This window comes from Hyla sarda, unplaced genomic scaffold (assembly GCF_029499605.1).
Source record: "Hyla sarda isolate aHylSar1 unplaced genomic scaffold, aHylSar1.hap1 scaffold_466, whole genome shotgun sequence".
Classification (NCBI taxonomy): Eukaryota; Metazoa; Chordata; class Amphibia; order Anura; family Hylidae; genus Hyla; species Hyla sarda.
This window is the reverse complement of record NW_026610479.1, coordinates 148655-162168: the sequence shown is the minus strand read 5'-3', so window position 1 is coordinate 162168 and position 13514 is coordinate 148655.

The window sequence follows — 13514 nt, the reverse complement described above, 5'->3', positions numbered from 1 at the left end:
CGGAGCACTCGGCGTAACAACTGGTAATGAACCAGGGCACGGTACGCTGGTGATGAACCAGGACACGGTACGCTGGTAATGAACCAGGGCACGGTACGCTGGTAATGAACCAGGGCATGGTACGCTGGTGATGAACCAGGGCACGGTACGCTGGTGATGAACCAGGACACGGTACGCTGGTAATGAACCAGGGCACGGTACGCTGGTGATGAACCAAGACACGGTATGCTGGTAATGAACCAGGACACGGTACGCTGGTAATGAACAAGGGCACGGTGCGCTGGTAATGAACCAGGGCACGGTACGCTGGTAATGAACCAGGGCACGGTACACTGGTAATGAACCAGGGCACGGTACGCTGGTAATGAACCAGGACACGGCACGCTGGTAATGAACCAGGGCACGGTACGCTGGTAATGAACCAAGGCACGGTACGCTGGTAATGAACCAGGGCACGGTACGCTGATAATGAACCAGGGCACGGTACGCTGGTAATGAACCAGGGCACGGTACGCTGGTAATGAACCAGGAAACGGTATGCTGGTAATGAACCACGGCACGGTACGCCGGTAATGAACCAGGACACGGCACGCTGATGATTAACCAGGGCACGGTACGCTGGTAATGAACCAAGGCACGGTACGCTGGTAATGAACCAGGGCACGGTACGCTGGTAATGAACCAGGGCACGGTACGCTGGTAATGAACCAGGACACGGTACGCTGGTAATGAACCAAGGCACGGTGCACCTGTAATGAACCAGGGCACGGTAAGCCGGAATTGAACCAGGACACTGTACGCCGGTAATGAACCAGGGCACGGTACGCTGGTAATGAACCAGGACACGGTACGCTGGTAATGAACCAGGGCACGGTACGCTGGTAAGGAACCAGGACACGGTACGCTGGTAGCGAACCAGGACACGGTATGCTGGTAACGAACCAGGACACGGTATGCTGGTAACGAACCAGGAAACGGTACGCTGGTAATGAACCAGGACGCTGTACGCTGGTAATGATCCAGGGCATGGTACGCCGGTAATTAACCAGGGCACGGTACGCTGGTATTGAACCAGGGCACGGTACGCTGGTAATGAACCAGGGCACGGTACGCTGGTAATGAACCAGGGCACGGTACGCTGGTAAGGAACCAGGAAACGGTACGCTGTTAATGAACCAGGACGCTGTACGCTGGTAATGATCCAGGGCATGGTACGCTGGTAATGAACCAAGGCACGGTACGCCGGTAATGAACCAGGGCACGGTACGCCGGTATTGAACCAGGACACTGTACGCCGGTAATGAACCAGGGCACGGTACGCTGGTAAAGAACCAGGACACGGTATGCTGGTAACGAACCAGGAAACGGTACGCTGGTAATGAACCAGGACACGGTACGCTGGTAATATACCAGGACACGGTACGCTGGTAATGAACCAGGACACGGTACGCTGGTAATATACCAGGACACGGTACGCTGGTAATGAACCCGGACACGGTACGCTGGTAATGAACCCGGACACGGTACGCTGGTAAGGAACCAGGACACGGTACGCTGGTAATATACCAGGGCAAGGTACGCTGGTAATGAACCAGGGCACGGTACGCTGGTAAGGAACCAGGACACGGTACGCTGGTAAGGAACCAGGACACGGTACGCTGGTAATATACCAGGACACGATACGCTGGTAATGAACCAGGGCACGGTATGCTGGTAATGAACCAGGACACGGTACGCTGGTAATATACCAGGGCACGGTACGCTGGTAACGAACCAGGGCACGGTACGCTGGTAATGAACCAGGGCACGGTACGCTGGTAATGAACCAGGGCACGGTACGCTGGTAATGAACCAGGAAACGGTACGCTGGTATTGAACCAGGGCACGGTACGCTGGTAATGAACCAGGGCACGGTACGCTGGTAATGAACCAGGGCACGGTACGCTGGTAATGAACCAGGGCACGGTACGCTGGTAATGAACCAGGGCACGGTACGCTGGTAAGGAACCAGGAAACGGTACGCTGGTAATGAACCAGGGCGCTGTACGCTGGTAATGATCCAGGGCATGGTACGCTGGTAATGAACCAAGGCACGGTACGCCGGTAATGAACCAGGGCACGGTACGCCGGTATTGAACCAGGACACCGTACGCCGGTAATGAACCAGGGCACGGTACGCCGGTAAAGAACCAGGACACGGTATGCTGGTAACGAACCAGGAAACGGTACGCTGGTAATGAACCAGGACACGGTACGCTGGTAATGAACCAGGACACGGTACGCTGGTAATGAACCAGGGCACGGTACGCTGGTAACGAACCAGGACACAGTACGCTGGTAATATACCAGGACACGGTACGCTGGTAATGAACCAGGACACGGTACGCTGGTAATGAACCAGGAAACGGTATGCCGGTAATGAACCAAGGCACGGTACACCGGTAATGAACCAGGACACGGTATGCTGGTAATGAACCAGGGCACGGTATGCTGATAATGAACCAGGGCACAGTACGCTGGTAATGAACCAAGGCACGGTGCACCTGTAATGAACCAGGGCACGGTACGCCGGTATTGAACCAGGACACTGTACGCCGGTAATGAACCAGGGCACGGTACGCTGGTAAGGAACCAGGACATGGTACGCTGGTAATGAACCAGGGCACGGTACGCTGGTAAGGAACCAGGACACGGTATGCTGGTAACGAACCAGGACATGGTATGCTGGTAACAAACCAGGACACGGTATGCTGGTAACGAACCAGGAAACGGTTCGCTGGTAATGAACCAGGACGCTGTACGCTGGTAATGATCCAGGGCATGGTACGCCGGTAATTAACCAGGGCACGGTACGCTGGTATTGAACCAGGGCACGGTACGCTGGTAATGAACCAGGGCACGGTACGCTGGTAATGAACCAGGGCACGGTACGCTGGTAATGAACCAGGGCACGGTACGCTGGTAATGAACCAGGGCACGGTACGCTGGTAAGGAACCAGGAAACGGTACGCTGTTAATGAACCAGGACGCTGTACGCTGGTAATGATCCAGGGCATGGTACGCTGGTAATGAACCAAGGAACGGTACGCCGGTAATGAACCAGGGCTTGGTACGCCGGTATTGAACCAGGACACTGTACGCCGGTAATGAACCAGGGCACGGTACGCTGGTAAAGAACCAGGACACGGTATGCTGGTAACGAACCAGGAAACGGTACGCTGGTAATGAACCAGGACACGGTACGCTGGTAATATACCAGGACACGGTACGCTGGTAATGAACCAGGACACGGTACGCTGGTAATATACCAGGACACGGTACGCTGGTAATGAACCAGGACACGGTACGCTGGTAAGGAACCAGGACACGGTACGCTGGTAATATACCAGGGCACGGTACGCTGGTAATGAACCAGGACACGGTACGCTGGTAAGGAACCAGGACACGGTACGCTGGTAATATACCAGGGCACGGTACGCTGGTAAGGAACCAGGACACGGTACGCTGGTAAGGAACCAGGACACGGTACACTGGTAATATACCAGGACACGATACGCTGGTAATGAACCAGGGCATGGTACGCTGGTAATGAACCAGAACACGGTACGCTGGTAATATACCAGGGCACGGTACGCTGGTAATGAACCAGGGCACGGTACGCTGGTAATGAACCAGGACACGGTACGCTGGTAATGAACCAGGGCACGGTACGCTGGTAACGAACCAGGACACGGTACGCTGGTAACGAACCAGGACACGGTATGCTGGTAACGAACCAGGACACGGTACGCTGGTAACGAACCAGGACACAGTACGCTGGTAACGAACCAGGAAACGGTACGCTGGTAATGAACCAGGACGCTGTACGCTGGTAATGATCCAGGGCATGGTACGCCGGTAATGAACCAGGGCACGGTACGCTGGTATTGAACCAGGGCACGGTACGCTGGTAATGAACCAGGGCACGGTACGCTGGTAATGAACCAGGGCACGGTACGCTGGTAATGAACCAGGGTACGGTACGCTGGTAATGAACCAGGGCACGGTACGCTGGTAAGGAACCAGGAAACGGTACGCTGTTAATGAACCAGGGCGCTGTACGCTGGTAATGATCCAGGGCATGGTACGCTGGTAATGAACCAAGGCACGGTACGCCGGTAATGAACCAGGGCACGGTACGCCGGTAAAGAACCAGGACACGGTATGCTGGTAACGAACCAGGAAACGGTACGCTGGTAATGAACCAGGACACGGTACGCTGGTAATGAACCAAAACACGGTACGCTGGTAATGAACCAGGACACGGTACGCTGGTAATGAACCAGGGCACGGTACGCTGGTAACGAACCAGGACACAGTACGCTGGTAATATACCAGGACACGGTACGCTGGTAATGAACCAGGACACGGTCCGCTGGTAATATACCAGGACACGGTACGCTGGTAATGAACCAGGACACGGTACGCTGGTAATATACCAGGACACGGTACGCTGGTAATGAACCAGGACACGGTACGCTGGTAATGAACCAGGACACGGTATGCTGGTAATGAACCAGGACACGGTACACTGGTAATATACCAGGACACGGTACGCTGGTAATGAACCAGGACACGGTACGCTGGTAATGAACCAGGACACGGTACACTGGTAATGAACCAGGACACGGTACGCTGGTAATGAACCAGGACACGGTACGCTGGTAATGAACCAGGACACGGTACGCTGGTAATGAACAAGGACACGGTACGCTGGTAATATACCAGGACACGGTACGCTGGTAATGAACCAGGACACGGTACGCTGGTAATGAACCAAGACACGGTACACTGGTAATATACCAGGACACGGTACGCTGGTAATGAACCAGGACACGGTACGCTGGTAATGAACCAGGACACGGTACGCTGGTAATATACCAGGACACGGTACGCTGGTAATATACCAGGACACGGTACGCTGGTAATGAACCAGGACACGGTACGCTGGTAATGAACCAGGACACGGTACGCTGGTAATGAACCAGGGCACGGTACGCTGGTAAGGAACCAGGACACGGTACGCTGGTAACGAACCAGGACACGGTATGCTGGTAACGAACCAGGACACGGTACGCTGGTAACGAACCAGGAAACGGTACGCTGGTAATGAACCAGGACACTATACGCTGGTAATGATCCAGGGCACGGTACGCTGGTAATGAACCAGGGCACGGTACGCTGGTAATGAACCAGGGCACGGTACGCTGGTAAGGAACCAGGAAACGGTACGCTGTTAATGAACCAGGGCGCTGTGCGCTGGTAATGATCCAGGGCATGGTACGCTGGTAATGAACCAAGGCACGGTACGCCGGTAATGATCCAGGGCACGGTACGCCGGTATTGAACCAGGACACTGTACGCCGGTAATGAACCAGGGCACGGTACGCCGGTAAAGAACCAGGACACGGTATGCTGGTAACGAACCAGGAAACGGTACGCTGGTAATGAACCAGGACACGGTACGCTGGTAATGAACCAGGACACGGTACGCTGGTAATGAACCAGGGCACGGTACGCTGGTAACGAACCAGGACACAGTACGCTGGTAATATACCAGGACACGATACGCTGGTAATGAACCAGGACACGGTCCGCTGGTAATATACCAGGACACGGTACGCTGGTAATGAACCAGGACACGGTACGCTGGTAATGAACCAGGACACGGTACGCTGGTAATGAACCAGGACACGGTACACTGGTAATATACCAGGACACGGTACGCTGGTAATGAACCAGGACACGGTACGCTGGTAATGAACCAGGACACGGTACACTGGTAATATACCAGGACACGGTACGCTGGTAATGAACAAGGACACGGTACGCTGGTAATATACCAGGACACGGTACGCTGGTAATGAACCAGGACACGGTACGCTGGTAATGAACCAGGACACGGTACACTGGTAATGAACCAGGACACGGTACGCTGGTAATGAACCAGGACACGGTACGCTGGTAATGAACCAGGACACGGTACGCTGGTAATGAACCAGGACACGGTACGCTGGTAATATACCAGGACACGGTACGCTGGTAATATACCAGGACACGGTACGCTGGTAATGAACCAGGACACGGTACGCTGGTAATGAACCAGGACACGGTACGCTGGTAATGAACCAGGGCACGGTACGCTGGTAAGGAACCAGGACACGGTACGCTGGTAAGGAACCAGGACACGGTACGCTGGTAACAAACCAGGACACGGTACGCTGGTAACGAACCTGGAAACGGTACGCTGGTAATGAACCAGGACGCTGTACGCTGGTAATGATCCAGGGCATGGTACGCCGGTAATGAACCAGTGCACAGTACGCCGGTATTGAACCAGGGCACGGTACGCTGGTAATGAACCAGGGCACGGTACGCTGGTAATGAACCAGGGCACGGTACGCTGGTAACGAACCAGGACACAGTACGCTGGTAATATACCAGGACACGGTACGCTGGTAATGAACCAGGACACGGTCCGCTGGTAATATACCAGGACACGGTACGCTGGTAATGAACCAGGACACGGTATGCTGGTAATGAACCAGGACACGGTACGCTGGTAATATACCAGGACACGGTACGCTGATAATATACCAGGACACGGTACGCTGGTAATGAACCAGGACACGGTACGCTGGTAATGAACCAGGACACGGTACGCTGGTAATGAACCAGGGCACGGTACGCTGGTAAGGAACCAGGACACGGTACGCTGGTAAGGAACCAGGACACGGTACGCTGGTAACAAACCAGGACACGGTACGCTGGTAACGAACCAGGAAACGGTACGCTGGTAATGAACCAGGACGCTGTACGCTGGTAATGATCCAGGGCATGGTACGCCGGTAATGAACCAGTGCACGGTACGCCGGTATTGAACCAGGGCACGGTACGCTGGTAATGAACCAGGGCACGGTACGCTGGTAAGGAACCAGGACACGGTACGCTGGTAATATACCAGGACATGGTACGCTGGTAATATACCAGGACACGGTACGCTGGTAATATACCAGGACACGGTATGCTGGTAATATACCAGGATACGATACGCTGGTGGTCGCCAATCACCAGCATTACACAGTTGTTTCATCAGTAGTGATGAGCGGCATTGCCCATATTCGAATTTACAATATATCGTGAATATATAGACGAATATTCGTCCTATATTCGTGAATTTCGCGTATTTGTTATATTCGCATATTTGTGTATTCGAGGAAGAAAACAGTGAGGGGGTGGGCAACTTTACTATTGCTTGCTGGGGATGTTGTTGAAAACCTCTGACAAGTGATTTGCATCATTCTAATTGGCCCACAAGTGAAAAGAAGGAATATGTGCATATGCAGAAAAAAAAGTGAATATTCGCAATTTCGAATATATTCGCAATATTCGAAAATTTGCGATATTCGCGATAAAATTCGAAATGAAAATATTCGCGCCCAACACTATTCATCAGACTCCTTAGTGATGTCAAGCAGGTCAATGTTCATATTCATAAGAAAAATACACAAAATAGAGATAAGAATAGAAATGTATAAAACATGTGATCGGAAGAACATCCTTAGATCCCTCCTGTCTCTTTCTTGTGCACTGGTTTTTAGGATCCTGAAGGAACGAGCACTTTGTGTCTGTCTATTCCTTTTGGAATGTTAACCCTTCCAAGGCCTTCTAGGACACCAGGGCTGCTATCATGTACTGATGTGCTCCCTTAAATGTAAAGTAATGTCCCCCGCTCAAAGTCATAGCCCCACCCAAAGTAATCTTCCTCTCCCAAAGTAATGCCCCTCCCCTCAAAGTCATATCCTCTCCCAAAATCATATCCCCTTCCCAAGGTCATGTCCCCCCCCCTCCCAAAGTCATGTCCCACCCCAAAGTCAAGTCATATCCCACTCCAAAGTCATGTCCACTTCCCAATGTCATGCCCCCCTCCAAAAGTAAAGTCCCCCTCCCAAAGTCATGTCCCCCTCCTAAAGTCATGTCCCCCTCCCAAGGTCATGTCCCACCCCAAAGGCAAGTCATGTCCAACCCCAAAGGCAAGTCATGTCTCACCCCTCTACAAGTCATTTCCCCCTCCCACAGTCATATCTTCCACCCAAAGTCATGTCCTTAGGTTAATGCTCCGGGGGGTGCTATAGACCGGACATATCTTTTTACGTTCCCCTCAAGTTCTGCATTATCCGTCATTTATACCATTGTGTCTATTGGGCTCCAGAACATTTTACCAATCCTTCTCCTTAACAGTAGGACATATAATAGTAGCAAGAATACAGTGGCTGCTGAGTGTATACGGGATATTGTTGTGTCCATGGATTTTTCCTTGGTTGCACTTTGTTCCTTGTTGTTTGCTCAGGTGGGTTCAGTGCCCCCATGGTGTTTACTGTGACGCCCATTGTGTAATGATACATTCAGATGTTAGATCCGAGTATATCAGAAGCTGCAGTCGGCTCCATCTCTTTGTGACAATCATGTGGCTTTTCATATTGTTGGTTACTTTTGCATATTTTATGCTGCCAGCACAGTCAGCCTACAACTGCACAGCATGCGAACACAGAAAATGTCCCCCAATGATCACTCCGTGCCCTAGAGCGGAAGCTATAGATCCCTGCGGCTGCTGTCACCATTGTGCAAAGCTAGAACGAGAGATCTGTGGAGGCCAAGACTGGGAATATGGATACTGTTCTACTGACTACAAATGTGCAGCTATGAATGGCACCGGGCTGGTAGAGATCCCAAACATAGGAGTCTGTAAAGGTAAGTCTATGGGTAAAGAAGGGCCAGGACACGTAGAGTTGAGATCCCAAACATAGGAGTCTGTAAAGGTAAGTCTATGGGTAAAGAAGGGTCAGGACACGTAGAGTTGAGATCCCAAACATAGGAGTCTGTAAAGGTAGGTCTATGGGTAAAGAAGGGCTAGGACATGTAGAGTTGAGATCCCAAACATAGGAGTCTGTAAAGGTAGGTCTATGGGTAAAGAAGGGCTAGGACACGTAGAGTTGAGATCCCAAACATAGGAGTCTGTAGAGGTAAATCTATGGGTGAAGAAGGGCTAGGACATGTAGAGTTGAGATCCCAAACATAGGAGTCTGTAAAGGTAAGTCTATGGGTGAAGAAGGGCCAGGACATGTAGCGTTGAGATTCCAAACATAGGAGTCTGTAAAGGTAAGTCTATGGGTAAAGAAGGGCCAGGACACGTAGAGTTGAGATCCCAAACATAGGAGTCTGTAAAGGTAAGTCTATGGGTAAAGAAGGGCCAGGACACGTAGAGTTGAGATCCCAAACATAGGAGTCTGTAAAGGTAAGTCTATGGGTAAAGAAGGGCCAGGACACGTAGAGTTGAGATCCCAAACATAGGAGTCTGTAAAGGTAAGTCTATGGGTAAAGAAGGGCCAGGACACGTAGAGTTGAGATCCCAAACATAGGAGTCTGTAAAGGTAGGTCTATGGGTAAAGAAGGGCCAGGACACGTAGAGTTGAGATCCCAAACATAGGAGTCTGTAAAGGTAAATCTATGGGTGAAGAAGGGCTAGGACATGTAGAGTTGAGATCCCAAACATAGGAGTCTGTAAAGGTAAGTCTATGGGTGAAGAAGGGCCAGGACATGTAGAGTTGAGATTCCAAACATAGGAGTCTGTAAAGGTAAGTCTATGGGTGAAGAAGGGCCAGGACATGTAGAGTTGAGATCCCAAACATAGGAGTCTGTAAAGGTAAGTCTATGGGTAAAGAAGGGTCAGGACACGTAGAGTTGAGATCCCAAACATAGGAGTCTGTAAAGGTAAGTCTATGGGTAAAGAAGGGCCAGGACACGTAGAGTTGAGATCCCAAACATAGGAGTCTGTAAAGGTAGGTCTATGGGTAAAGAAGGGCCAGGACACGTAGAGTTGAGATCCCAAACATAGGAGTCTGTAAAGGTAAATCTATGGGTGAAGAAGGGCCAGGACATGTAGAGTTGAGATCCCAAACATAGGAGTCTGTAAAGGTAAGTCTATGGGTGAAGAAGGGCCAGGACACGTAGAGTTGAGATCCCAAACATAGGAGTCTGTAAAGGTAAGTCTATGGGTAAAGAAGGACCAGGACACGTAGAGTTGAGATCCCAAACATAGGAGTCTGTAAAGGTAAGTCTATGGGTAAAGAAGGGTCAGGACACGTAGAGTTGCGATCCCAAACATAGGAGTCTGTAAAGGTAAGTCTATGGGTGAAGAAGGGCCAGGACATGTAGAGTTGAGATCCCAAACATAGGAGTCTGTAAAGGTAAGTCTATGGGTAAAGAAGGGCCAGGACATGTAGAGTTGCGATCCCAAACATAGGAGTCTGTAAAGGTAAGTCTATGGGTGAAGAAGAGGAACAGTCGGCACTGCGGCTTATGTCCGGTGCACATGTCGATACCAGTATAGCCTATGAAGAAGATCCCGGCACACGGTAAATAGCTTTGCCCTATTTTGTTAAACAATCAGCTTACTGCACGGGTTTGCGGCTCACCTGAGAAAGGCTCAGGTGAGCCGCAATGCTTGCAGTAACACCAAGCTGATAGCTTAATTTTCCTATATGGATGAAGAAGGGACAGGACATGTAGAGTAGAGACCATTGGCCGCAGTGATTCCTTCCTGTCTCTTTTGTTCCCTCGTAGTGAATTCTCAGTCAGTAGATTCCATGGTCAGGACCCTCATCCCCCAGCCTTATATATGGAGAACCTGCCCGTCTGTACCTTACATGGACATTCTACTGGTTTCGGGGGGCACCATGCAATACTTTATTATTCCTGTGGTGGCACCGGAGAGAATTCAAACACTTCCTCAATGTCTTTATTAGTCTTTCTAAACTATGTCTTATGTACAAAGATTGTTATTATCTTGGTTCCCAATTTGGTCTCATGATTTATTATACATTGTGGTTACTGACGGGCAGAGGAGGTGGTCTAATCAGTAGGGGCAAAAAATCGAGGCAGGACAGACGAACAGCTCAGAACTACCCGATAGGGCATTCGGGTATTTTAAGGGGGATACCCTGTCACTCCATGGCTAGACTATAGGCGCTGGTCACCAGGGCTTCCAGTCGTCACCATCTGTGAGCACTTTATCTGGGAAGATCGTGGCTCCCATAGACGTGGCCTCTACATGGATAATCTGACATGTTTCATGCAAATGCCGGGCCCCATCAGTTGTATAATGAAATCATTTTCTCTATATCTACAGATTTGCCGGGGTACGGTAGTCCATCCCATTATGCTGAAGATGATGATGAGAATTGTCCTGAACACTCCGGCTGTTACCGAGTCATGGGGACGTGTGACTGCGTCACCAAGCGGACGTGTATACCCAACTTCTCCATGTCCAGATACGACCCTCTGTATTGTGAGCCCCAGTACGATGATCGTAAGTCCACAAATGTCTTTTTAATCTCTGATATTTTTGTAATGTTGGACGTTGTGTACATTTTGTTCACCTATATTGTCGTTTTTATGCTTGAAGCGCGAGTTCAGTGTTACTTTCCCATCAATTCTGCAAAATTTGGCAGCGAGGCCACCATACTGACGCTCAGTGAGTCCACGTGCTGCCTGAATGGTTAGAAAAGGGTTTGTGTAGGGAACTCACTGGTGCCCAGCGTCTCTCCATGCTGAACTTTGCAAAATTGGAGGGAGAGAAACACTGGACTTTATCTTTGGATACATCAATTAGACATCAAATTGAAAGCACCTGCCTAATATTGTGTGTGCCCCATCATGTTACCAAAACCACATAGAAGAATAGCCTCCACAATATCTCTTTACATATCCTGTGGTATCTGGCACCAAGACATGAGCAGCAGGTCCTTCAGGTCCTGTAGGCTGTAATATGGAGCCTCCATAGATCGGCTTATTTTTTCCTGCTTATCTAACAGGAATATAGAGGCCAATGCCATAAGGGGGTACCACTGCCATTAGGGATACCACTACCATAAGGGGGTACCACAGCCATAAGGGGGTACCACAGCCATAAGGGGGTACCACTACCATAAGGGTGTACCACAGCCATTAGGGATACCACTACCATAAGAGGGTACCACAGCCATAAGGGGGTACCACAGCCAAAAGGGGGTACCACAGCCATTAGGGATACCACTACCATAAGGGGATACCACAGCCATAAGGGGGTACCACAGCCATAAGGGGGTACCACAGCCATAAGGGTGTACCACAGCCATTAGGGATACCACTACCATAAGGGGATACCACAGCCATAAGGGGGTACCACAGCCATAAGGGGGTACCAGTGCCATTAGGGATACCACTACCATAAGGTGGTACCACAGCCATAAGGGGGTACCACAGCCATAAGGGGGTACCACTGCCATTAGGGATACCACTACCATAAGGGTGTACCACAGCCATTAGGGATACCACTACCATAAGGGGGAACCACAGCCATAAGGGGGAACCACAGCCATAAGGGGGTACCACAGCCATTAGGGATACCACTACCATAAGGGGATACCACAGCCATAAGGGGGTACCACAGCCATAAGGGGGTACCACTGCCATTAGGGATACCACTACCATAAGGGGGTACCACAGCCATAAGGGGTTACCACTGCCATTAGGGATACCACTACTATAAGGGGGTACCACAGCCATAAGGGGGTACCACTGCCATTAGGGATACCACTACCATTAGGGGGTACCACAGCCATAAGGGGGTACCACTGCCATTAGGGATACCACTGCCATAAGGGGGTACCACTGCCATTAGGGTACCACTGTCATAAGGGGGTACCACAGCCATAAGGGGGTACCACTGCCATTAGGGATACCACTGTCATAAGGGGGTACCACTGCCATTAGGGATACCACTGCCATAAGGGGGTACCACTGCCATTAGGGTACCACTGTCATAAGGGAGTACCACTGCCATTAGGGATACCACTGCCATAAGGGGGTACCACTGCCATTAGGGTACCACTGTCATAAGGGGGTACCACTGCCATTAGGGATACCACTGCCATAAGGGGGTACCACTGCCATTAGGGTACCACTGTCATAAGAGGGTACCACTGCCATTAGGGATACCACTGACATAAGGGGGTATGACAGCCATAGGGGGTACCACTGCTATTAGGGATAACACTGACATAAGGGGGTATGACAGCCATGAGGGGGTACCACTGCCATTAGGGATACCACTGACATAAGGGGATACCACTGACATAAGGGGATACCACTGCCATAAGGGGGTACCACTGCCATTAGGGGTACCAGTGTCATAAGGGGATACCACTGACATAAGGGGGTACCACTGCCATTAGGGATACCACTGGCATAAGTAATATAAACGAGAAAAAACAACAGGAGGTGCGCCCCTAGTGAGGACCGTTTGACTATAATAAAGAGTTAACGCAAAGATGGGTTCTTACCCCTAGGTGTTGCGCTCAGAACACAACACCTACAGAAGCGTCTATGTGCAGAAAACCAAGGGAAACCGCTGCCACGAGGAACAACCCGGTGTG